The sequence below is a fragment of the Triturus cristatus genome, chromosome 11 (genome assembly GCF_964204655.1).
Source record: "Triturus cristatus chromosome 11, aTriCri1.1, whole genome shotgun sequence".
Classification (NCBI taxonomy): domain Eukaryota; kingdom Metazoa; phylum Chordata; class Amphibia; order Caudata; family Salamandridae; genus Triturus; species Triturus cristatus.
In genome coordinates, this window is record NC_140594.1 from 971,303,649 (window position 1) to 971,330,238 (window position 26,590).

The 26,590-nt window shown below is 45.4% G+C and overlaps 1 protein-coding gene across 5 annotated transcripts in view; it reads right to left on the reverse strand.

The window, feature by feature from the left end:
- The window catches only part of LOC146785765 (phospholipid scramblase 1-like), a 935,365-nt gene that overhangs the window by 674,818 nt on the left and 233,957 nt on the right, over positions 1-26,590 (reverse strand). The gene's annotated exons all lie outside the window — the stretch shown is intronic.

Genomic DNA, 26,590 nt, shown 5'->3' on the forward strand with positions numbered 1-26,590 from the left:
TTTTAAATGCATACACAGCACGGAAGTTTATCGCTTAGAGCTCCACCTCCCAGGGACACAGGGCATTCGTGCGGCAAGAATCCTTTGGTGCTGGACGGCAGAGGTGCAGGCAGCTGCATGACGTCACATGTGGCAACTGGGCAGCCGCGTAGATTAATCCTGTGCCAGCCGGGGCCTGCCAGCCTGCGGGTCAGGAGTTCAAGTGCTCAGACTGAACGCGGTGCAGGTGCCCCCAGGGCACCTTTCAGCCAGTCATCCTCGCCATGTCTCTATTGGGTTCATACCATTTGCCACCTCATGCTTCCAGTCTGCGGGTATGGAGTTCACACTTACTTTAGCAACTCGCTTTCAAGGTGACACAACACTTCGCACGGCACTCTCACTGTCTCACGAGATGCCCAGACATTGCTTTTGCTGGGCTGGCAGTTTTAGGTGAAGAGTTTATGCGCCTGCATTGGAGCTCGCAACCTATTAGTCTGAATAAATTCCCACTGGGAAGGGCTGAGTCAGTTTCGGTCTCAGACAGCCAACGCGTTGCTTTTACAATTCATTGCTGAGTCCCATTGGATTAAGTCATTGCAGAGCGACTTTCGCATTGCAAAGCAAATCCAGTTCAATCTTCTATGACACATCTATCACATTCTTACTAAGCCTGGGCAAAGCACTACGCTACGCTCGCATAGTTTGTGAAGTTCGCGCTACTTCGCACTACGCGAACTGCACGTAGCACAGTGCGAACATGCGTAGCGTAGTGTTGCGTAGTGCTGCGGTCATTTTTTGCTTGCTCGCGGTCCTCAACGTCAAGTTGGCGACCGCGAGCAAGCAAAATGACATCCCGGCGAGACTTTTTCCTTGTTCGCGATCAGCAACTTCAAGTTGGCGATCGCGAGCATGGAAAATAAACCTCCCGGCGAGATTCCCAACGCGAGGAGGTCAGTTTTCTCATTGCGAGTGGTCACGTATGCTCGCGACCACTCGCGATGAGAAAATACCAGTTCGCGTTGAGAAAGCTGAAGCTCGAGTAAAAATCTACTCGAGCAGCTGGGAGATCTGGCATGGCTTGTGGCTGTATTTAAACAAGCATTGGCATAGCCAATAGGTCTCGCCTTTGGGACCTTATAAGTGTTTAGCCATGCAACAGTTGCATAACTAAATATTTATAAGGTCCCAAAAGCGAGACCTATTGGCTATGCCAATGCTTGTTTTTTTTAAACGGTCGTGACATACAAACACCGGCCGTGTCGATACAATACTGGCCAGGAAGCAACACTATGCCGTATTAACTTCTATGTTGTCAATATTAAGTAGCTTCCATATACAATGTGGGAACACCACCACCTTGTGGACAGTTGTAGTAACAAAGAGCAACAAGAAAGCTATTGACTTCAGGAATGTGAAAGAAAGCTCTATATCTTGAAAGCTGATGACCCATGACGAGAGAGGAAAGCCATATGGCGCCACTGCTCATAAGCGCGTGCCTGCGCACATGCACGCAAGCTCTAGGCCACAGTGTAGCATTTTGAAAAGCCCCTTACTAAAAGTCGAGCAGCAGCGCATGCGCTGCTCTAGGCTCGACCTAAAAATCAACAATCTGTAAACTGTGCAGTACTTAGCATTAGTATCAACAAGTATATCCTTGTTTGACCAACTCTTTTAAGGATCTAGCCAGGTCAACCACATTGTGCCAGGACTGACCAATTATTTTGCTGCTTAGCACAGAAAAGTGGATGTCTTCATTTTGGCAAATTACTATCCCCCTGAAAACCACAACAACTTAGTGCAGGGGTCTCCAACGAGTAGCTCGGGAGCTACTGGTAGCTCGCCACTACCTTCAAAGTAGCTCTCTGAGGTGAAGTCAAGCCCAGTATCAATTTCAGAGTAGGTGCCTATTAAAGAAGGCAGCACTGATCATCTCAAGACCCTAAGAGTGACAGCCAGCCAAACTTATCACAGTAACTCATACTAACACTCAAGCACACACTGTGCCATCTTATAGGACCTGCTACATGACAGTCTGTATCCAATATCAATATAATTAAGCCACAAGGAAAGTGACCATGTTGCAGTCCCTCCTTTATCAGTCACAACATGTGTGTGAACAGTGCACCATCAAAAAAGTATGGCAACAGTAGCCTGAGCTGTAATCAGTGCTGACCCACCAAAGTGCGGAACTGCAGGAGTCAGAGTGAAAATGTGTCAGTTAGATACATGATCAGCTCAAGACCTGAAGAGAACAGGGTATGATCCAGACCAGAGAAAATTAAGAGATTCATCAACATTTATGTGTGTGCCCATAATAAACACTATTGCTTCCTGAAACTTCCTGAGGAAGACCCGCTTTCAGAGGATATAAATTACCCTCATTGCACCAGGGTCGAAACGTCAACACTCTCCCCCAGTGGGCCTGTACCTGATTTCATCCCAGCCCTGCCTTTTCACAGATGAATGTTCTCTGTGCGTCATCAGAAAATCATGAAATGAATACTTGTAAATCCATAAGGGACAGGCCTATCTGTAAAACTGGGGCCACTATGAACCACGACCAGTTTTACTAAGGATACCAGATTGTGTAATTGATTGGTTATTGAATTTGTCTTTTGGATTCCCCTCCTTTATATCTGTCCTACCTCACGAGCAGTTTCCTTTTTCACACTCCCCTTGGAGCAACCTCTTTCTCTATTTGGAGCATTGAGTATGGTGATCTGTTATAAAAGTAACTAAACAATAAACAGTCACTATTGGAGCGATATTTTGTGCCTTTTGAGGATATACTTGTTTGCATTGTAAAGAAAATGGTGGTACATTAATGATACAATGCTAATTCTATATGTACCGGATGCCCTTTGACTAATGAATGTTTTTCATAACTGAATTGTCGCTTAAAAGAAGTCTAGGACCATAGTTTCCTATACCAATGGTGAGCATCCATGGAATATGACTGTAATGCCTGGAAATTCAAAGTAGTCTGTCCATATGAGGTATTTGTACATGGTTGTACATGATGATAATGACAAGCTGATGTTTTGAGACCGTGCATTTCTCAGAAACTGAAAACTGATATTTTAAAGGCAGTTTTAGTTTTCAGAAATGGGGGTTCTGCTGGAAAATTGAGTTTTTTTGCCCACAGTGGAAAGTAGTATTAGATAGAAAAATGAGCATTTTCAGAAACTGGTGAATGATAATTCAAGCTGAGCTGGGGAGACGTACTGCTGTGCTTATGTCCTTTGTGCCACTAGGCATGTCAAGATTTGAATGTTACTTCATAAGTCAAGGGGAGGCATTTAATATTGAAGAATTTTTTCCCAGCATTTCTGCTGGTAACCGCACTTGGTATACTTGGGTGGTAACTACTGAAAATCTTGCTTCGGGTGGTCATAGTGTAGTCACTATTTTACAGGTGTAAAGTAGTTCGGGAAGACTTTCCTTGAGCAGAAGTAGCTCTCACTACAGAAAAGGTTGGAGACCCCTGACTTAGTGGGTCACAAATGGTCTTACTAGAGGAATCCCTTTAAGAATATTCAACTGTGCTGACAGGATGGCTCTGTGGCCTAAACGCTGTACTTTGATGTGCAGTAATATGGACATCACATGTTCCAATACCAGCAAGACAAACACAGGCCTCAATAATCTTGAGGATGCACAGTTTAGATGTATGAAGTTGCATCACAGTTGCACCTGTTGTTAACAGCACTTAGAAGCAGCAGAAGTGCTATATAAAAAGAGTGGATATTTGTATTACAACCATAGCAAGCAAAAAGGCAGTGGTGAAAGATGATGACCCATAAGCAGCCGAAGTGAAGAGTGACCATAGTGTGCCGCTACTTACAAGTTAGTGTTGGATCTCTGAGTAGGTCCATAGGTGTTAAGTATCATATGTATGGCACTTATCACTGTGCTGTCATTTTCAATTGCATGCATTGCTGTATAGTGGCATGTTTAACTAATAGATGCACTTTTTGTGGTAATACTGGAGGATTTCTGTTCTCATATGGAACAACTCACAAACAGTGAAATAAACTCTGGTATTTTCTCCTGTACTCAGTTCTTGCCTCATGTCAGCACTGTCCACACTGTTCTGAGAAGCCCCAGCAAGATCTAACCATATGAAGGACCGCTTTATTTTGCACGTGGAATGGATGATAATTTATCAATGTACATATTCTTAGTCCAGAATGTTTTTTGCATAATTCACTTGGTCGTTTGGCATGAGGAGTGTTTTACCAAATACCTAGATCTGAGCTAAAAAATGTATTTCAGAAACGTGTGAGTGCTTGATAAAAATGGCAAGCTAATGCTTGTAAACCAGAGAGATGTATTGAAAATGAAAGAAGATATTTCTGGTCAAAACATTTGTTTTTCTTGAAAAGGACAAGATTTAGTTTGGGGGGAGTTGAAGTTATTTAGTAGAAAGGAAAACAACAGGGATTTACATCAAAGAGAGATATGATACCCATTTTTACACCTGGTGGGGAGATTAAGTGAATTGCCCAGAATCACAGGATGTTGAGCCAAGTCCGGTGCTTGTGCCTTTTTTCACAGTTCCAAAGTTCCTATATCTGGCCGCTAGGCCACACCTCCCTCCTACTCCATTTTGATGTTTGATATAAAAATAAAATTGGTGTATTGTTTGACACTGATAAGATTATTAACAGGGACCAAATAATTAGACTTATGTGAAATGTTATTTACAGTGGCATAATCTTGTGTAATTTCCGATATTCCGCATTACCCCTGCTACACAAAATGCCTGTGATTGCACCATTAAGCCACATTCTCTAATTGACACTTTTTCAGGGTACAAATATTATTAGGGGAGCACAAGAAGAAAGTGAACGCATCGAACATGAATGCGCATTTTGTTTTAAAAACGAATCCAAAATGCTTACACTGTAATTTCTCTTAATAAAGTGCAATTTGGCATAACATTTTTTCACATTCCGCTTAATTTCCACAAAGGGAAATTTTGCAACTTTGATTACGACCTGGTTCAAAGTGGGGCCATTCTATCTGGCTTCTCGCTTTCGATTGTAGGCACCACCAGGGTAATGAGCAGCATAAAAAGTTAAAACCCAGATGACATAGGCCAATTAATGGAAGAGCTCAGCATAATCGTAACATTTCAAATACATGCAGCTCTGTTCCGTGCCCTCACTGCCCTGTCACCAGTACTCACAAAACATGTTGTGCAAGTTACAACCTGCTGTGTAAGCACAGGGAAGTTCCGAAGCACTTCCTCAACTTAAGTTATTGGCCGGAAACAACCCGGGGTAACTCAAGGCATTAAGTAATGTCCACTCAGCTTGTCATCCTTGCACACTCAAGCGTTCCATTAGGTTATGATGGCCCTTATTCGGCACTTTTTCTCAAAGCGCTTTAGCAAGCGGCCTCCTGACGAGAGACAATAAAAATGTTATGATAACGCTGATGGTTAATGTTCTCTCTAGAGAGAGATCAGCGTTTTGTCTAGTGGAAGTTTTGACTCATGGAAAGGTAGCGCAGAAGGTTAATGTGCCTGCTGCAAAGAACATGTACCTGATGCAGATCACAAAATGCACATGATGTAAATAGGTCAGTGAGTCACTGCTTTTGTCAGAGAGATCCTTTTGTTACTTGCAGTTTGTAAGTTAAAATCCTAACATACAACAGTGAGCTATTAACTGTCATCTAAGAGCTGCATGCAAACTGTAAGGCAAAAATTGGAGTGTTCTGTTTCCCCCCCCCAGTCTTTGTTTGATTACCCTAGTGTTTCAAAAATAAATTGTTATCTTTTTATTTTCTGCACCTGGTAAAGCCTGACAACCTGAAACATTACCAAATTTTGGGGCAATTTTTCAGTGAAGAACAAGAGGCCCCAACCTCCTTTGCTGCTCTTTCACCCCGGCTACGACCCAGCAAACACCAGTGTTAAAGGTAAGGAAACATGCTATATTTTTTACATAGGAGTTAGGGCTATGGATGTGGTCACTCTACATGGTGGTTGAGGTGGGTGCACATTCTGAACATTGTACCCTCTCAGTGGATGGAATTTACTAATAGCTTCAGCCCTGTGCTTTGGGCACTAACGGTTGTTAAAGGCACTATCTATCCCTTGCCTTGTTCAAGGCCCTCAAGCAGTGTCTGCTTCAGTGCCTCCAGCAACCACTATGGCACAGAAAGGCAGCAGGCAGTAATGCTGTATTTTTAGCTGTCATGTTGTGCAAAGGGGAGCTGTTGGAGATTTATTGCGATACTGCACAAGATATATGTATTCATACTGAAATGTGATACTATTGCACCGCACCTTATACGTTGTACTTTGATTATTGACAGGTTTCTTTAATATATATTGGCAAGGCCAGCATCGGCATCATGAATACAGTACAAGAGCTGATTACAAGGTCATTCCAGGCACGGCCACTTCAAGAGAAACTACATTTAAAGCAATTAGGACCTCATCAGCCTGACATAAACCTACAGAAAACTTCCCAGGACAGAGGAAAAATGTCCACACGTATATTCTCAAACGCCTGGTACACAAAAACTGATTGGCTTACAGGGTGCCCTTTAAGAAATTCTCTGTTCTGCTTCCTCTGCTTGCTGTTTGGTGGTGAGTTTTCTTGGACAAATCAAGGAGTAACAGACTTGAAGCATTTGTCGGAAAAAATAAAGAAGCATGCTCACACAAGAAAGCATATGAAAAACCTGACAAGACTGGGAATGTTGGGGGAAGACGCACCGATTGAGCAGCAGATAAACGATGCATATCGCAAAACAATACAGAAACACAATGAAGCCGTTTATAGGAACAGACAGATTCTATCCAAAATAATTGATTGCATTTGTTTCTGTGGTGCTTTCGAACTGGCATTGCGAGGCCATGATGAATCAGAAAGTTCCTCAAAACCTGGGCTATTCAGAGGCCTGGTGGATTTAATAGCAAGCATAGACAAGGAAGTGGAAGCACATTTAGCAAGTGCTACAGTCTTTAAGGGCACCACTAAAACGATACAAAATGAACTCCTTGAGTGTATGCTTGAAATTATGACAACCCATATTGTGCAAGAGTTGCAAATCACGGACTTTGTGGCTATTCAGGCTGATGACACCACTGATGTGGCCACTAAAGCACAGTCCGTATTAGTGTTTCGGTACCTTGACAATGACAGAGAAGTTGTGGAGAGGTTCTATGGTTTCACACATTTAAGAGACTCTAGTGCAGAAACAATTACTGCAGCTATACTGTGTCAACTGAACTTAATTTTTCCAGAGCTGCCTCAAAAACAAAAACTTATCGCACAAAGCTATGATGGTGCGTCCATAATGAGTGGAAGCCTTAGTGGAGTACAGAAAAGAATTCGAGATGTGTACCCTACTGCTCATTATGTGCACTGTTACGCCCACCAACTTAATCTTATTATGCAACAAGCAGCATCAAAGATCACCGAGACACGAATTTTCTTTCAATCAATCAATCAATCAAATAATTTGTAAAGCGCACTACATACCCGCAAGGGTATCAAGGCGCTTAGGGTGGGGGGGTGCTGTTGCTACTGGTCAACCATCCAGGTCTTGAGTTGTCTCCTGAAGGTTAGAAGGTCTTCGGTTTGTCGTAGGATGAGGGGGAGGGTGTTCCAGGTCTTGGCGGCGCGGTGGGAGAAGGATTTGCCTCCGGCTGTGGTTCTACGGATGCGTGGGACAGTAGCCAGGGAGAGGTCTGCGGAGCGGAGTTTCCTGTTGGGTACGTAGAAGGAGAGTCGACTGTTGATATAGGCTGGGCCGGTCTTGTGGAGTGACTTGTGTGCGTGGATCAGGAACTTGAAAGAGATTCTTTTGTCAACAGGGAGCCAGTGCAGGTTCCTCAGGTGGGGGGTGATGTGGGTGCGGCACGGGACGTCGAGGATCAGGCGTGCAGAGGCATTCTGGATTCTTTGCAGTCTGTTGATGAGCTTGGTGGGGGCTCCGGCGTAGAGGGTGCTTCCGTAGTCGAGTCTGCTGCTGACTAGGGCCTGGGTGACTGTTTTACTTGTGTCTGTCGGGATCCATCTGTAGATCTTGCGGAGCATACGGAGGGTGTTGAAGCAGGTGGAGGAGACAGCGTTGACTTGTTTGGTCATGGTGAGTTTTGAGTCGAGGATGACTCCCAGGTTGCGTGCGTGGTTGGTGGGTGCGGAGGGTGTCCCCAGCGATGCGGGCCACCAGGAGTCATCCCATGCTGAGGGGTTGGGCCCGAGGAGGAGGATCTCCATCTTGTCTGTGTTCAGCTTAAGGCGGCTATCCTCCATCCAGTCGGCGAAGGCCTTCATTCCCTGGTGGAGGTTGGATTTGGCGGTGAGGGGTCCTTGGTGAGGGAGAGGATCATTTGTGTGTCGTTGGAGTAGGAGATTATGTTGAGGTTGTGATGTCGGGCGATGCGTGCGAGAGGCGCCATGTAGATGTTGAACAGTGTCGGGCTGAGGAAGGATCCCTGCGGGACACCGCAGATGATCTCGGAGGCTTCGGATCGGAATGGGGGAGGCAGACTTTTTGGGTTCTGCCAGAGAGGAAGGAGGAGGTCCAGTCCAGGGCCTTGTCTTGGATCCCTGCGTCGTGGAGTCGTGTGCGTAGTGTGTGGTGGCAGACGGTGTCAAAGGCGGCAGAGAGGTCCAGAAGGATGAGGGCCGCCGTTTCGCCGTTGTCCAGTAGGATCCTGATGTCGTCAGTGGCGGCGATGAGGGCGGTCTCGGTGCTGTGGTTGCTGCGGAATCCTGACTGGGAGGGGTCCAGGATGCTGTTGTCTGCGAGGCAGCGGGTGAGCTGAATGTTGACTATCTTCTCGATGACCTTAGCTGGAAACGGAAGCAGGGAGATGGGCCGGAAGTTTTTCAGTTCGCTTGGGTCCACCTTGGGTTTCTTCAGTAGGGCGTTGATCTCGGCGTATTTCCAGCTTTCAGGGAAGGTCATGGTCTCGAAGGAGAGGTTGATGATGTTGCGTAGGTGGGGTGTGATGGAGCTGCCGGCTTTGTGGAAGATGGGGTGTGGAAAAGGGTCAGACGGTGAGCCGGAGTGGATTGTGCCCATGGTCTTGATTGTGTCTTCGATGCTTACGTTGGCCCAGGTTGTCAGGGGGTCGTAGTCGGTGGGGTGTGGTGGTTCTGGCATGTTGGGGCCTGTTAGGGCCATCAGGGGGTTGAAGCTATCGTGGATGTCAGCGATCTTGCGATGGAAGAAGGTGGCAAGGGAATCGCACAGGGCTTGCGACGGCGGGATGTCGTTGGCGTTGGAGCTCGGTTTGGAGAATTCCTTCATGGCGTTGAAGAGCTCCTTGCTGTTGTGTGCATTGTAGTCGAGGCGGTCTTTGAAGGAGGTCCTCTTGGCGGTCCTGATAAAGTGGTGGTGCTTGCGGATGGCATCTTTGTGGGCTGCGCGGCTGCCCGGCGACTTCTCGCTGTGCCATATGTTCTCCAACTTCCGGCAGGTGCGCTTTGACGCTAGGAGTTCCTGGGTGAACCAGTTGGCTCTCTTGCTGGTGTCTTTGAGGGTTTGTTTTTTCAGCGGGGCTAAGGTGTTGGCGCAGTCATCCATCCATCGTCTGAGGGTGTGCGCACCATTGTCGGGGTTGGAGGGGTTGGTTGGTGGGTTGAGTGCGAGGTTTGTCTGTAGTTGTACTTCGGTGATTTTGTCCCAGCAGCGACGGGGGATCTGTAGGGTGCAGTGATGTGTGACGGGTTTCCAGAAGGTGAAGTGGATGCAGTGGTGGTCGCCCAGGTGGGTTCTGAGAAGTGGCTGAAGGAGACGTGTGGGCTTGAGGAGAAGATGGCATCGAGCGTTTGTCCGGCGATGTAGGTTGGCGTCGTGACGAGCTGTTCCAGTCCGAGGTTGGCGAGGCTGTCTATCAGGGTGGAGGAGTTGCTGTCGTTGTTGTTCTCCAGATGGAAGTTCAGGTCTCCGAGGAGAATGTAGTCGGTGGAGGTCAGTGCGTGCGTGCTGATGAAGTCGGCGATGGCGAATTGTGGTCGGGGTCCGGGTGGTCTGTAGACCAGGGTGCCTCTTAGGGTGGTCTTGGGGTCCGTGTGGATCTGGAAGTGCATGTGTTCGGCGGTGCTGAGAGTGTCATCGGTGTTTGTTGAGACCCTGATTGTCTTCTTGTGGACAATGGCGATTCCTCCGCCGACTCCGTTGGTGTGGTCTCTGCGGGGGATCTTGTATCCGTCGGGATGGCTATGGCGATGTCTGGAGAGGAGGCTTCGTTCATCCAGGTCTCGGTCAGGAAGGCGACATCTGGAGATACGGTGTCGAGTAGGTCCCAGAGCTCGACTGCGTGTTTGCGCGCGGAGCGGGTGTTGATCAGGATGCATCGGAGCTGGTTGTGTTTTGTCGTGGCGGGTGTCTCTGCATCTTCGATGCAGGAGAAGCTGCAGTTCTGGCAGGCGAAGGGACTGTTGGTGCGCTACGGGGTGGCCATGCAGCAGGTGGGGGTACGTCCTGGGTTGAGAGCGATGAGGGTGCTGGCGTCGTATCGGAGGCGGTCTTCATGGCTGGTGCGGGGGCCAGGGGTTCTGGTGCTGGGCGCGGTCCAGGCGCAGATGGGTGCAGACGGGCTTGCCTTAGGCGTGCCTTCAGCGCGCCAGCGGCGCGGAAGCGCAGCGGCCGCCATTTTACGGGGAGGTGGGAGTGAGGAGCAGCTGGGAGGCGGGAGGCGGGTGGCAGGGGGCAGTGAATGGGTGTGGGGGGGGCAGGGCCGCAGGGGATGCAGCGGCAGGAACGGGAGCGGCGCGAGCAGGCACAACAGGGGGCACAGAAGGCAAGTGGGCAGCGGGGCACAGAGGAGCAAAAGGCAAACAAGGACGGGGCACAGAAAGCAAAGTGGGCAGCGGGGCACAGAGGAGCAAAAAGGCACACAAGAACGGGGCACAGAATGCAAGTGGGCAGCGGGGCACAGAGGAGCAAAAGGCACACAAGAACGGGGCAAAGAAGGCAAGTGGGCAGCGGGGCACAGAGGAGCAAAAGGCACACAAGAACGGGACACAGAAGGCAAGTGGGCAGCGGGGCACAGAGGAGCAAAAAGGCACAGAGACACTCAGGGAGCAGGTGGAGCTGCAGCGGGGGGAGCAACCTACCAGGCAAGGTCACGGGTCGCTCTCCTCACCGTGCAGCGGCCGCCATCCGTCAGGATGTAGGAGGCATGGCAGCACTCTTCTCACGTTCCCCCAAATGAAGGGAAGCACTTCATGAGATTGTGGACAAAAGCATTCCAAGGGGATCCTCAACTCGTTGGAACTTTAACATCCGTACAGTCAACCTAATCTATGAACAGAGGGAGGACCTCGAGAAATGTTTTGCCACCATAGAAGACAATGATGAGTTTGATTACAAAAGTCAGACTGAAGCCCGTGGCTTTGCTAGAACACTACGAGACAGAGAGTTTCAATTCTTACTGTTTTTATTTCATGATATAATGTTTGCTGTCGACCTGTTATACCATCAGTTACAAGCACGAGAGATAGTTACTGTCAAAGTGCAAGTATGTACCACTATGGTTGTATAAAGCATAAGCAAAGTGAGAGATGAGGTTGACAATTTAGACAGCAAACTGCCAGAGCATTCTACTTTTTCAAACTGCAGGAAAAACATCACCACTGTGGTCCGAATTGCAAAGGAGATATGTGACATTGTAATTGTGCAGGCACAATAAAGTTTTTCTTTCACAAAACATTTGGTGAGTGCCACATTATTGCAAAGTGAAGAGTTTGCAAAATATGATAAATCCTTCCCAGAGCGTGCTCTGAATGAGGCTGTGGAAGCTTATCCTGTGCTCAAAAAAGAGGAGCTGAGAACTGAGTTGATTGTACTGTACGCAATGACTGTGTACCGGAAGTCCACAAGTGCCTTGACTTTGCTGGCTTTAATACATAAACTTCATATGGAAAAGTCACTTACAGAGACAGTGACTTTACGAAAAATTGTCATTACCACTCCTATGACAACATCCGAGTCTGAACAATGTTTTTCAGCCTTAAAGAGGATTAAGACATTCCTGAGGAACACCATGCTTTGGCAATGCTCTGTGTAGAGAGCAAGCTAGTTAAAAAAATCCCAGACCTTAACATTAAAGTTATTGACTTAAAGAGAGACGTGCTGATTTCATTTACAAAAAGTAAACAATGTTGAATGCTGCTACTTTGCGACCAGTTTAGTTGTTTGTTAAATAAAAATCATCTGTGAGTGAGGTACTCAGAAATGCATTGTATCTCGAAGTCTGTTATGAAGCTCTGTGGTTATACTGAATAAGCAGCTACCTGTGTTATACGACACAATTGCTTTCTTAACCTTCCTGCTTTCTCAAATTTGCTTAAAAATGCACAATTTTTCTTCTCTTTTTAAAAAAAATTCTCGTGGGTTGAACCCCCCGAACCCCACTTATGGGGGTTTGGGCTCACTCGCTATGCTCACTCGCAACAGTGCAGTATGCCAAGCATTATACACCTCACCACTTTCAAATGTCACCAGCCGCCCCTGGTTTATTGTATACTCTGTGCTTAAGCAGACTGGTTGCTCAGTTGATGCGGTGCCATAAGCATCCAGAGTAATCTTTTGGGGGAGGTGGTCACTGTAATCTGAGCTTCCTATCCTAAAGTTGACTATTTTACTGAAGAGGGAGTATGATGTGAAGGTATAGTCAAATGTTGTGTTTGAAAGGGCACTGTAGTATGTAGCTGCCGGCGGGCGATCTCCCTGAAAACGCCCGTGCAGTGCAATTAAACTCAAATTTTCCAGGTCCCTGAGGAGCTTTTTGGCTGTGCTAGTTGGCTTGCCCCACTTGCTTGCTTCCTGATGAGGGATCCCCCAGACCGAGGACTGCTCTTCAACGATTTCTTCTCTTTCATTGGGCCCTGTTAGAAGCATGTTGAAATCTCCTGATACTAAGAGGTTTGGGGTAGCTACTTCCTCAAGTAGTCTTTATAAGACAGAGACCAGCAGTTTGGCGCTGGTTTTTTTGTTCCTTGGGTGAAGGTAAGTATTGACGAGTATTAGCTGCTGGTTATCTGCGAGACCTGTTAGTTCCAGCTTAATTGCTTGTATGCCGTTAGTTGTTGTTGTCGTCTTAGGTAGTTCCCTGGCAGTAGATATTGTTTTAATGGAAGTGAAGATTACAAGACCGCCCTTTGGGTGACCAAACTTAGATTCCTTGCAGGCCGGGGGGTGATAAGACTTGTACCCTTGGATATGAAGAGGCTCAAACAACCAGGTCTCTTGCAGTAAGATGAGGTCGAATTCTTGAAAGTAAAGTAGAATGTCTTTATCCGTGGCTTTGGACCTGAGTCCATTAACATTCCATGAGCAGAGCCTTAATTGATGCATATTGTTAGCTTCTTTTCTGCCCTGTCAGGTGTTTCTTGGTCGGGAGTTAATGGTTCGTGATATCCAGGACCAGCTGTTGTCTATCGTATTGTTGTCGCCTATTAACCTAAGGTTCCAAGTGTTTGTTTTTGCGCTGCAAGTATCCTTAAGCACTGAGTAAGCTTGTCTCGTGGCGCCCATATTCTCAGACTTATGGTCGGCATATGGCTGCAGCTCATGTAGCAGAGGTTCTGGGTAACCTATTACTTTCTGATGTTTCAATCTGATCCCCCAGGCATTGAGTTGTTTTTCTTCCCTCATTATTCTTTCTGCTACGACAAGTGATGCCCAGGTTGTTTTAGTTAATTCTTGATGTGCCAATTGTGTTTGGCAGACAAATTCTACAGACTCCAAGTCGCTTGAGGCTGCTCCCGTTAAATTGCTGATGCTGGTTAGTAGTCACAGGATGTTTCCTCTGTTTAGGATATCCCCTCTCCCTTTTGATTTATAATCCAGAATAAACAAAATTATCTTTGACTCATCCTGTAGTGGGTACCTGTGGCCAGACCCTACATCTTGCGGCTCCTTGGTGATCCCAGGATTTGTCAGGGCCGATTGTGCTGATTCATCGGACGTCGGCCTAAAGGCGGCGTTTGCTGTGTTAAGTGGTACAGAGGATCTACTACTAACAGTGGGCTGATTACCCGTCGTAATGCTTGGATTGAAGCTCATTGCATTCTTGTGGCGCAACTGGTCTGTCTGAGTAGCTGAGGAGATCGTTGTCGGAATTGGCGACACTTCCTCTGTGCATGTATCCAGTGTAATCTTCTCTTTCGAACCATTTCCTTCGGTGAACTTTGGGGATGCCAGAGCCCTGTTTGGGTTATGCGAATATTGGTCTCCTCTTTGGGTTCTGGCTGGTGCCAGAAAATACGATTTAATGGGAGCGTTTTTGGTGGTAATTAACTTATTTCTCCCTTTTCCTTTTTGCTTCTGGTGGTTTTTCTGCCCGGACCTTGTTTTTTCTGTCATCTCAGTGCCGTGGGCTTGCCCTGGTGTAGTGTAGTCAACGGTGCCTTTTTGCCCCAGCGTTATTTGTTGGTGTTGGGAGTTTATTCGCTCAATATGGGAGGGATCTATTCCCCGCCCAGCTTCATGAACGGTATGTGGACTTTTCCCTTGGTACTGTTCAGCTCCCTTTTCTCCATGTGTGTCAGGTTTAGCCTCCCTCCAATTAATTTGCATTTTGTGCAAGAAGCTCGTGGCTCCTCGCGGTAGTTCTTGATGTGATGATATCGCTCGGTTATGTCTCTCCATAATGTCAGCATCGGTTGTGGTATTTGTTGGGGCTGCAGCTCTTTTTATCTCCTTTAGGTCACCAAGGAGCTCCCCCATAAGGATCGGTAAAGTTTCAAGTTTGTCTATAATGGTAGGGCAGGAGCCGCTTGAGTGTGCAATTTGGGTGTCATCTTGTACTCTCTTGATGAGATTGCTCATTTCTGTCAATCTTTTGTTGATGTTTGAGACATGGACCACCAGGAAGTTTAGGAGAGATAGCTGAATGTTCATTTTATCTGAGTGATATTGCATGGCTTTAAGTGAGAGCTGCATAGTATTGAGGAGAGATTCCCATAAATCATTTGGGCTAGTTGAGTGTTCCTCAGTTGGGGAGTCTATCCGGGTTATGATTGGTTCAGTCTGAGGTACGTCTGGTAGGTAAGAGGCTACCGATTTTGCCCATTCCTCAGCAGAGAGATCTGGCGCTTCGTTTTTATCGTCTTTGTGGCTTCCTGAGTCAGGGTTGTTCTCCAGGGTGTTAGTCTGTTCTTCGTGTGTATTTGGTCGGTGAGCCCCCTCTGTTGGTGACCCAGTGGGGTTAAACATTTTTCTCAGTTTTCCTTCCTCCGTGTACCCCGACTGATGCTCTACTGTTTCATTGTTTATTTGAAACGATTTTTGCGTAGAGCGGGTGGATGGATGGTGATCGCCCTTTTTGGTAACCTTTTGACTATGCAGATTCTGTAGGTCCTCTAGCTGTAATGAGGTCAGGCCTAAGTTTGAGTTTAGGTTTGGGTTAGGAGCAATCAGGATTTTTGGCTCTAGTGGAATGTTCCACTCATCCTGATTGCTGGGGGATTTGATTTTTAGGTGATCACCTTCCTGTTCGTCACCATGATCACTAATGGGTGATAGGGTTGGCATGGTTGCCCGTGGGCTCCATACTTTCATGCCTTCAGGACCACCCCCAGTGTCAGTACTTGTGGCCAGGTCCTCATTTCTTTCCTCCTGTCGCTGTTCAGCCCTTTTATCTTCTTCAAGTTCTTGTGCTAGCTGCTCTTGGGCTGCAGCACTGTTATAGTGCTCTGTGTCTCTTGCTGATCTGTCCTTGGCTTGCTTTAGATGTTGAGCTTCGTTCGACCAAGCAGGTGATGGTGGTGATGGTATTGGTAGTGGTGGTGGTGCTATGTCTGTCTGGGGAATGACCACTGGGTGCAGTGGTGATGGAAGCCCTTTTGATTCAAAGTTGTTGCTGTTTAGTATGCCCCCGGCGTCCTTTAAAAATGAAAATTTCGTATATATTTTGGGCTGAAAGCTGGTATTGGAAATCTTTCCTGGTGTTACTCCTTTGATTGCCACCAATGTATTGTGTGCCAGAGGGGAATTAGGGGTTAGAGTTCCCACCAGGGTTAAACCTTTACCAGACTCGCCCAGAATTTTGCTCTTTTTTTCCTATTCGAGATGACAGTAGAGAGTGATCGTCTTTCTCTCCCTGACCTCATTTTTTTGCTGCTCTTCTTTGTGAGTTTGAATGTGTATTAAGCAAAGCTTTGCGGTATTAAAGGAATATTATCAAGAAGATGCTTCTTGGAGCTACAAGAATCTCTCTGTGCTCCAAGGTGAGTGTGCTTCTTGTTTTAAGCTTTGTGCTTAGTATTAGTGCCCTTGCTTCCCTGCCCTAGACCGTTCCTTAGTCCTAAATCCTTAGTCCTTGGCCCTTAATCCTTGGCCCTTGGTCCTTGAACCTTGATCCAAAGTCCTTGGTCTTTGTAGGTCCTTGTTGCTGTTGCTTATTAATGTTGCTTATTGCTGTTGCTGTTGCTGTTACTTCAAGTGGCGTGGAAGTTTTGAGAATATAGTATAGTGTTTTTAAGATACCGCACAGGTAAGGAGCTTTCGCCGAGTTCCACTGCTACCCTCAATGCGGCAGAGACCACCAAGACCATCTAACCATTAGGTGGGAGATTGTATAGGTCCAGCAGGGCAAGGCAGGCGTTGAAGGGCTCTAGTTGGCCCCCCTCCTCTGTGTTTCCTCTATATTAGCTGTATTTGCTGTCGATACCTCAATTCCTCAAAGCTCGGGTGCTTCCGTGTTTCTCTGCTTCAACGCCTCAGACCTCGATGCCTCTGATTCTTTTAGCTATGTTTTGGCTCTGTCTGGCACAGCTGTTGGCGGCGACTCAGCGCAGCACAGTTCTCACAGAGGACACATGCGAGGGACTGAGCACAGCACAGCACAGGACAAGCTTGCACAGATCACCCCCTTGGGCTTGTCTCTTCAAACCAGGCCCAGCCAACCAGACCAGTCAATCCGGTCCCAGCCAGGGAGAAACAAGGCAAAGCAGCAGGAGCAATGAGGAATTGATGCCAAGCGTCGGAGGCCCTAGATCATGTTGACAGTCTTTTCCCCCCTTGTGCCTCTCACCTTTTGCACCTCTTTTGCTGTCCTCCGCTGTCCTCCGCAGCCTTCGGCCCTTGGCCGCCCTCAACTGCCCTCACCTGCCAGCACTCCCAGCAGTCCCGGTCCGGTGGTGCTGCCCGATGTAATCCGCCGAGGCACCCGCGTGAGGAAGAGCGCACAGTCTGAGGTGGATCAGGCGAGAGGCGGGTCGGGTCCGGCTGGGCGAGCAGCGGCTGTGCAGGCAGTGCAGGCAGTCAGACAGGAGAAGCCAGAGCTTTTCTCCGATGAAGCCCGGCGACGGCGGCGGCAGCCGTGGAGCAGTGGGAAGGGCAGGAGAAAGCAAACAGCTAACAGCAAGCCGCAGGTGAGCGAGGTGAGCAGGTGAACAAGCAAACGGCAGTAGCGTGACTCCTCCTGCAGTCAGAAGTCTGGCTATAGTGTATAGCTTTGATTGAATGTTGTGCTTCATTCTCTCTTTATCTCACTCTTTTCTTTTGAACTTGAACTCTTCATGACATTTGCTAACTCCAATTCTGGTCCTGTTCTTTAGAAAAGGCAATTTTTCCTTTATGGAACAGCTTGATGCATTATTTGATCACTTGATCTAACAATGCTTTTCATGACATTTCTGTAAACTTACTTGAACTGAACAACTAACTTGAATAAAAAGAATGAAAATAATTTTACTAATCTTTTAATGAAAAATAAAGTTTTTAAAATTAATTCAAACTCTCATCATTGCCAGAACTTAGAAAGTTTATTTGTGATTGACTTTTTATGATGCATAGCTCAAAATTCGAAGACACGGTGGCAAAGGTCAGTCACCTGAAAAGAGTATATTCCAAGCCAGCATGGAACAGGGCTTAACCCTTTAAGTGATGGTAAGAAAAAAGATGAACCATGGTATTTAAATTTTACCCCATCTCCGCGCTATAACAAGCATAGTTGCCAAGTTTTCAAATTGCTTGTGTGAGATTTCTATGGTTTCAATTGGTGTATGAGTGATATTCTACAGTCAAATGTGTGACCCTCCGAGTTTCACTTTCCCATATGTAGGTCAATGCAATGACCATTATTTTAGTGCCTAAGGGTTCCCTGTTACTGTATCCAGACATGTCACACAACAATGAAAATATACCTAAAACATGGCCAGACTGATAGGTGTTGCTAATGCTTATTGGAAGTATCCGATCCATGAATAATAGCAATGATTTGGTTGTGAATAAATAGTGTTAAAAATGGGGTCCCTAGTTGGTAGTGGTATGCACCCTGTCCAAGTAGGGACCCTCACTCTTGTCAGGGTAAGTAAGTTGCATACCTAACATAACCCCTGTTTACCCCCTTGTTAGCTTGGCACAGAGTAGTCAAGCTTATACCAAAGGCAATGTGTGAAGTATTTTTACACACACACACAGTAACACATTGAAAACACTACAATAGAACTACACACACATTTAAAAAAAATAGCCAATGTTTATCTGAATAAAACAAGACCAAAACAATGGAATCCAACATACACAAGTCAAGATATGAATTTTTAAAGATTAAATAAAGTTCAGTTCATAGAAATCAATGGATGAGTTTGATCAAGACAAAGTACCTTAGATGCATCAAAAATCAAAGACGGTGCGAGGTGCAGGGAGATGAGAAATCCGAAAAGCAGGTGATGTGTTTGTTCTTTACTACTACAGGGGAGGTGATGCATCGGTTCCTTACAGCTAGGCACGGGAGATGTTGCATTGGTTCCTTACTGTTGCAGGGGAGGTGTTGCGTCGGTTGCAGACACGATGTCTTGGTTCCCTACTGCAGTGCTGTGTCAAGGAAGAATTCCGCACCCTGGGATGATGCATTGTAATCCAAGTTGTGCTGCGTCAATTCCACAGAGATAAAGCAGTCTCTGTGTCTGAGTCAGAGCAGTGCGTCGTGGACTTTGGTGATGCAGTGCTCAAAATTCATGTAGCAGCAGTTCTTCATAGGTGTTGCTATGAAAAGTTGGGGCCTGCGTTTAAAGTTTTGGTTGTTGAGTCAAGCAGGAACCACGCTCTGGTGCATGCAGCAGTGATGCTTGAGTTTTGGCAGTGCTGCGCCAGCTCTGACCAACGCTTGGATTTCGTTCTTTGTTGCACCAGAAATCAAATCCAAGAGCCCAGGGACTGAATTTGGCACCACTTGGCAAGACCGGACTCTCAGCAAGAGAGCCCAGGTGCTTCTGCATCTAAATCTGCCATAAGGATGTTAAATAAACCAGGAGCAAGATAATTGTGATCAGGCTGTGCGTGTGCATTTGAGGATGTGCTTGAACATCTGCGGCTGTTGATGCGTTTGAACGTTTAGGACTGTGACAGGTCTTATTATGGTGTAACCAGAACATTTGAGTTTGAGCCTGATCATTTAAAGAGGTGTCTGGGGATATGACTGTTTTAATTGCATATGTGTTTGTACTTAGGCCGATGAAGACTATGATTTTGGTGGTCAGTATACTCCCTCACAAACATGAAAAAGTACCCTGTCCACCAAATCCTCAGCTCTAATCTAAGTCAGGCAGACCATCAGTTTTCCAACCGCAGTGCCCCCACTGGCACTACCTTCAGAACAATTACAATTACTCCTACAGCCTGATGTATTTGGGCCATTAGAGTAAGGACATCAGTCTTCCTAACCTGTTTAGGGCAGACAGGGAAATGTTCTTTTTCTGTCTGTCACCACCAGGGAAAACCTGGTGGTTATGAGCAGAAAAAACATAATAACCCACCACCCCGCCACACAAAATCTCTGAAAACTCCCATTGTGTCAATGTTATTCTTTATTTGTTTTTCCAAAACAGACTTCAGAGGGCCTTCAAATGAGTCACGGCTCCTGTGAACACATGGAGATCACTGCTGAGATGTCATTGATCTCTAAGTAAGGCAGCCCTCTGTCTCTTAGGGTGGTGGATGTAATGTTCCCATCACCGTGACAGAGAGAGGTAAAACCATCATACTGAAAATTATGTCCTATGTTTTGGATAACATGGGTGTATCTTTGTAGGTGTGATAGAAGGACCCCTGGTGCATCATGGCATCACTTTTATCTTATTATGACTGCACTCTTACAATAGCATGGCACCAAACATGTCAATGTTGGTAATTAAAACAGACAATTATCTGCCTTTAGTAGCTCTTTTGATATTTGATCAAATTGATTATACTTTATTGTTTTTGTTTTTAGTTCAGCTATTTTTCTTCTTTTGACGCCACAAGGGTATACAATGTTATTTCTTCTTCTGTGGCAGCTATGCTCAAAATTAATGTAATGTCACAACTTATGACAACACAAGGGTTATCAGAGGCTTGGTATAACACTTTTGAAACTATGGGCATATAGGTAGATTTGGAATCATTTTATTTTGCCAATTAGTTTTTAAAGTTTCATGCAAAACAATAAAATATGCACAGCTACAATAAGGGAGCCGTTTGTCATGGTAGTGGCATTTGGCACACATATTGTGGGTGTTTGCTAGTACTACACTAGGAGAAATGCATAGTAATGAATGCTAATCACCAGTTACAAATATGCACACATTTGATTTATAAAACTGTGGCCCACTAGTAGTTGGTAATCTAAATTCTATTTTAAATTATTAAAAGTCACATTAATTCCAGCAGTCACTTACGGCTCCCCTACATATGGGGCAAAACTATATAAGCACATTTGAAAAAATCCTCTCAGCTACTGTCTACTTTGTTTTTGGACTCCCATGCAGCTCTTTCACTTGCTGCCTGATAAATCTTGCTGAGATAGTTGATTTTGCTAAATATTGTCTAAGAATGAAAACTCAGAGGAAGCGTCCTTAAAAAAATGTCAGTTTGAAAGAGCTGTGTGATAAGTGGAAAATACACACCTTCAATGGATTTTTTTTGTTAACCTTCTTTTTATTAAACAGTAGTCAGCTTTAACATACATGGTCATATGCTTACAATATTAAACAGTAGTCAGCTTTAACATACATGGTCATATGCTTACAATGGGTTGCACACAGTATCATTTGAGTATACATTTTATTAATCAAGACCCACTCAGATAGTAATAGTCAGAATCACCCAATCACGGCGCCCATCCCGCCTAGCTGATCAATACCCACCCAATCCCCTGTAATCTTCCCATTGTTGCAAAACTTTTTCCTGTTTCTTGGGACATTCCCTGCCCTCATACATAGTTTTTCCGCTGCACAATACCAGTCCATAGCCCGTTTCCAATGAGAGTCCCTAGGCGGATAGGCCGCCCCCATGCGCCTGCAATGTTTCTTTAGTAACCATAGCTGCCACTTACAGACAGATTTTTGGGTATTTGGACCATGTCAGTTCTCCAGACACACACAGTACATGCCATCTGGGATCTAAAGGGATTTCCTGTTCCAAAACTTCTAACATGATGCGGACCACCTTTTTCCAATATATCTGCATGACTGGGCACTCCCACAGGATATGGAAGAATGTTCCTTTCTGGGTACACCCCCTCTGGCACTCCTCAGTAGAAATACGCCCCAATCTAAACATAAGTGTGCTGGTGCAGTAAGACCTGTATAATATCCACAATTGGACGAGTCTGAATTGAGCCTTAATTACCACCTCCCTGGGGCTTTGCACCTCCTCCCTCCAGTCATCGTCCTATAATAGGCCTACATCCGATTCCCACGCCTCCCGAATCTTAAATAATAGATCTGGTGAATTGTTTATAATAATTTTGGATGTGTAGGACAGTGCCTTCTCTGGAACTGGCCCAGCAGTAGTCTGTCCTCTAGTGGACTATATTCTGGGAACTGATCCCCATCTTTAAGATGATGGCTTAAAGCGAGTTTCAATTGCAGGTATCGATAGTGCTCCGTGGGCGCTAATTGGAATTCGGTCTGTAGTTCTGCAAACGTCAACATTGCCTGTCTCCGCCATATGTCCCCCAAATGTAAAATATCTATTATCTTCCATTTTGAGAAGCCCTGCAGTTGATCCACCTCTCGGAGCTCGTCGCTGGTTCAAAGGGGAGTCTGTTCGGTCGGGTGTCCCGCTCAGCCCAGGAATCAATTGGCCTTTGTCCATGCCCTCAATACTAGTTGAGTGTGTGGGGCTAGTCCCGTCTGCCTTCCCTTTCTGCAGAGCAAGCCTATATAGCCTTCTGCCCTCATTGCCCAGTGATCCACTCTATATGCCGAATCATTCTTGTCAGCGAAAACCCAGTCATAGATGACCATGAGCTGCGATGCCCAATAGTACTTCTGGAGGTCGAGGATGGCCTGACCGCCCTCATACACCCCTTTCTGTAGTTTAGCAAGCACTATCCTTGCCCCTCCCCCATCCCACAACAACGTTCTTAACTCACTGTCTATGTCCCTAAAGAATTTCCCTGACACTGGACAGGGGGTATTTTGTAGGACATAAAGTATCTGAGTTAGAGACATCATCTTGAAGAGCACTGCTCGTCCCATTAAGGAGATCGGCGGTTTCCTCCTGTGCGCCACGTCGCTCTTCAAATGTTCCAACTGTGGCTTTAGATTCCCTGCTATGTATGCCTCATAGTTTTTTTTTTATCTGAATGCCCAAGTATTTAAAAGTAGTCTGAATCTGAAGTTTGGAGTCAGCACCCAGGTCTGGTGGAGAGCTGTCCGGAAGCATGTATGAAAGGGACTTATCCCAATTTATCCGATACCCAGAGTATCCCTGGAACAACCCAAGAATCTGGAGCAACCGGTTAATTGTATACCGCGGCCTTGTTGCATACAAGAGGACGTCATCCGCGTAGAATGATATCCTTTCCTCCCAATGATCGCCCCCCATATGCCTGATATGATGGGATCCCCTCTGACCCATGCCGCCAAAGGCTCGAGCACGAGCGCGAACTGAATCAGCGAAAGCGGGCACCCCTGCCTCGTGCCATTCCGCAAGGTGAAGGAGCGAGACACCACGCCGTCAACACGGACCCTTGCCATAGGTTGGGTATATAACAGCTTAATCCAGGAGAGGAACCGTGGTACGAAGCCGAATCTCCTCAGGACCTCAAACAGATAGTTCCATTATATACTGTCAAATGCCATCTGTGCGTCAAGTGACAGCAGGGCCGCCTCCACACCCGGATTGGTCCTGACCAGATGCATGACCCCATACAGTCGATGTAGCTTAAGTCTGGTACTTCCGCGAGGCATAACGCCCGACTGGTCTGGATGGATCAGGTTCTGGGTTCCATTCAGTAATTTTAACGTACTCACTTTATTTCATAGCCCACATACACCCATGCACAACTGCGGTGACTCCTCTTAAAAGATCTCCGCTAAAGAGCCCTCTAGCGGGGCCCGTGAGGGACTGCAGCACCACGCCCACGAGGAGCATCGCCCTATGATGAAGCATGACACCCGCAAGGGTGTGTGATGGCATCACAGAAAAAAGGAGCTATTCCCTTTCCACTCACACTTAAAAATTTTGTGTGTGAGCCACCTCCACCTACCTGGTTTTGATTTATTTTTGGTTTATTGTTTCTGTTTTTTCAATTTAGGAACAGTTACCCCCTTAGTTTATTACTGGATGGATCAGGGTCAGAATGGGCACTAAAAGTCTGTTGACTAAGACTTTAGCCAGGATTTTAATTTCTGGGTTGAGCAACGATATCGGTCAATACGAGCCGCACTGGTCCGCCGGCTTACCGACTTTGGGGATCACCACTATTGTCACAATTTGCTGATCAAGAGGCAGCAAACCATTATCCCTTGCCTCGTTGAACATGGCCGGGCGATATGGGGCCACCATGCTGGCGGTACATTTGAAGAGTTCCACAGATAAACCATTGGGCCCTCGTGCCTTCCCCCCTGCAGATCCTGTATTGCCCCCACTATTTCTTCTTCCGTGAGGTCCTTGTCAATAGAATCTCTATCGTCATCCGCCAGCAGTGGGAAAAGCATCTCCGCCAGGAGTTCACAACAGTCTTGGGCCGACCTAGTCGGGATCGAGTCATAGAGCTGTTCATAGTATTCGGCGAAATTAGCAGCTATAGCCTCTCCCCCCAACTGCCTATTACCGTCCCTGTCCTCTATTTCCGCCACACAGTTCCTATCGCGGTCACGTTTTTCCAGCAATGCTATCATTTTATTAGCTTTGTCCCCCAAGTTATATGTTCTCTTCTGTTCGGCCAGGGCTGCCGACTTGGCTGCATTTGTTGCCATGTCCTGTAATTCACGTTTGTGAATATCTACTTGGTGTGCTAATTCACTATCGCTCCTCCCACCCTCCAGATAATGCATCTCCAATTCAAGTAATGCCGTCCCTACTCTGTCCCATCGTAATTTCTTTTCCTTATTGTCCGCCCCCACACATCCTTCAATGGATTTTTGACTTTGCCCATAAATCTCCACATGCTGGGACTGCCTGTAGAATGAAAAAATAATTTGAGCTTTTAAGATCATGTCCAGAAACGCATCAAATGGGATTTCCTTTAGTAAGAACTTTGAGGAGCTAGCCAATCTGTCCTGAGGAAGACTACCTCCACCAAAATTCACCTCAACTTTAACTTAGGATCATTTGACAACGAATTTGAAACAAGATATTAGAACAAAATATATGAGGTTAAAGTTTTTCCTTGTGCCATTAGCTGATATCCGAACTGGTTGGTAAATGCAAAGCTGCGGGTAATGTAGGCACTGTAGTGCGGCTATCATGTAAAATCCCTGACGCATCTCATTTGTATAAGTACGATTTATTAGAGCTCCACAGAAAAGTTTTTGAGGCCTTGTTTCATATGTATGGGACCCCCTTCTATCCGTGAGTTTATAGCTGCATGCTTCTTGGGCAACAATACACAACTGGTTTGTAGACTAGTGAAACTTATTAAACTTTCAGTAAAAGAATTATATAAAGATTAAAATGCACAGCATACTGTAAATTGCCTATAATAGTAAATCAGGTACTTTAAAGAATTGAAAGTTTGATTTTTAATTCTTTAATTTCTCTTCTTTTTATGAAGTAATGACAGGACTTCAAAAAATTGCAAGTTTGCTTATCACATGGTTCATTGCTCTGCTTCCTTTGAAGATTCTATAATCAACAAATAACTTTTATTGTTCAGCACCTTTTGATGTAAGATAACCTTTTTAAGACTGTTTTAGCAGTTGGTGATGTGGGTACAGTCAAGAAAGAGTTTTTTATTTCTTAGTTATTAGTGTTACTTCTCAATAAACTCTTTAATTTATTTTTAAGATTGTCATTCATGACCTCCATATGTTAGTATTTTATGATGTCTTTAGCTATTCTACTACTTAATACTTTATTTAGTAAACATAGCATCAATGATCTGTCAAATACTGCAACATATGCGTTCTACTGAGATGGAATCTTTTGTCAAGCTATAACTGTACAGCACATAATATAGCTTTTTTGAGAATTTTAAGCCGGTCTTTCAGATGCACCACTGTTTAGCACTTTACATTGTTTTTATAACCATTGTTATGATTTGCTGTGCATTATTACATGAAAACCTGCATTATAGGGAGAGGATTGACTAAGAGAATGATGATTCTTAGCCCAGAATGTATTTTCTAATGGCTTTTAGTAATCTAACAAGTCAGTGATCAAATTTGTTTGCACTTCTAGCCAAAAGGCACCCTCTATAAATGCTTACTTATAAATCAAACTTTACTGTAAACCATGCATTTAAGGTACTATGCAGACAGACAAAGGTTCCCAGGAATATATCTGGAAACCTGCATCTGACAAACATTTCCCATTTATTCACTTGAGAAGGCAAATATTCTCACAAAAGGGCAATTGCACTTTGTATTTTTCTTTCCGCAAGGAAGATATTTTTTCCTGTTTAGAAACCCCATTGCCCTACATCCCACTAATGATGGTCATATTTTCGCATTCTCCTCATATAAATGTATATGCTGCTGCACATTATAGGTGTAAGTCTCTTTACCAGGGATGGAGTGGGCCAAGAAAAATGTTGTGAATAACCACACACAGAAACAGCAATCATTCCTTCCATGGAGATGTGGAGAAAGGGGAAACACATCTGAATTAGGTGTATTTATTTGGCAAAAAAGTTCAATACAATCCTGTGAATGTTTCTCTTTTTTTTAAATTTAAATTCTTTATTAGTTTTGCAATGCAACATAAGGTACAATGTTGTACCAAATATTTTTTCTCATAACGCAGTAGGCATATCATAGTCTATATGATAGAAGGTTGGACTGTCAACAAACAAAAATATATAACATCTAGCATAATAGTTTTCCTAACGAGCACATGCCAGCAAGCCTACTTGATCATCTGTCATCCCAAGATTTTTGGTACTCAAGGTATTTTTAGTAGTTGTACCCCTCTATAGCTATTTCCTTCATAGGGAAAGATGCCCGAATAGCAGAGAGTGTGAGGGTAGAGATAGAACTTAAAGACCCTTTGTGAAGGCAAAAATCTGCCCATTAATTGGGCCTTAGTCTTGTTGTTGAGGAATTTTACCCATATTTCTTTAAACAGTGTCACTTTATTGGTGAGTTTATAAATCAGCTTTTTATAAGTTTCCATTTATTACAGATGTTCAACCAGATGCAGAACTTTGGAACTATGTCTGTTTTCCACTGGGGTAATACACCAATTTTAG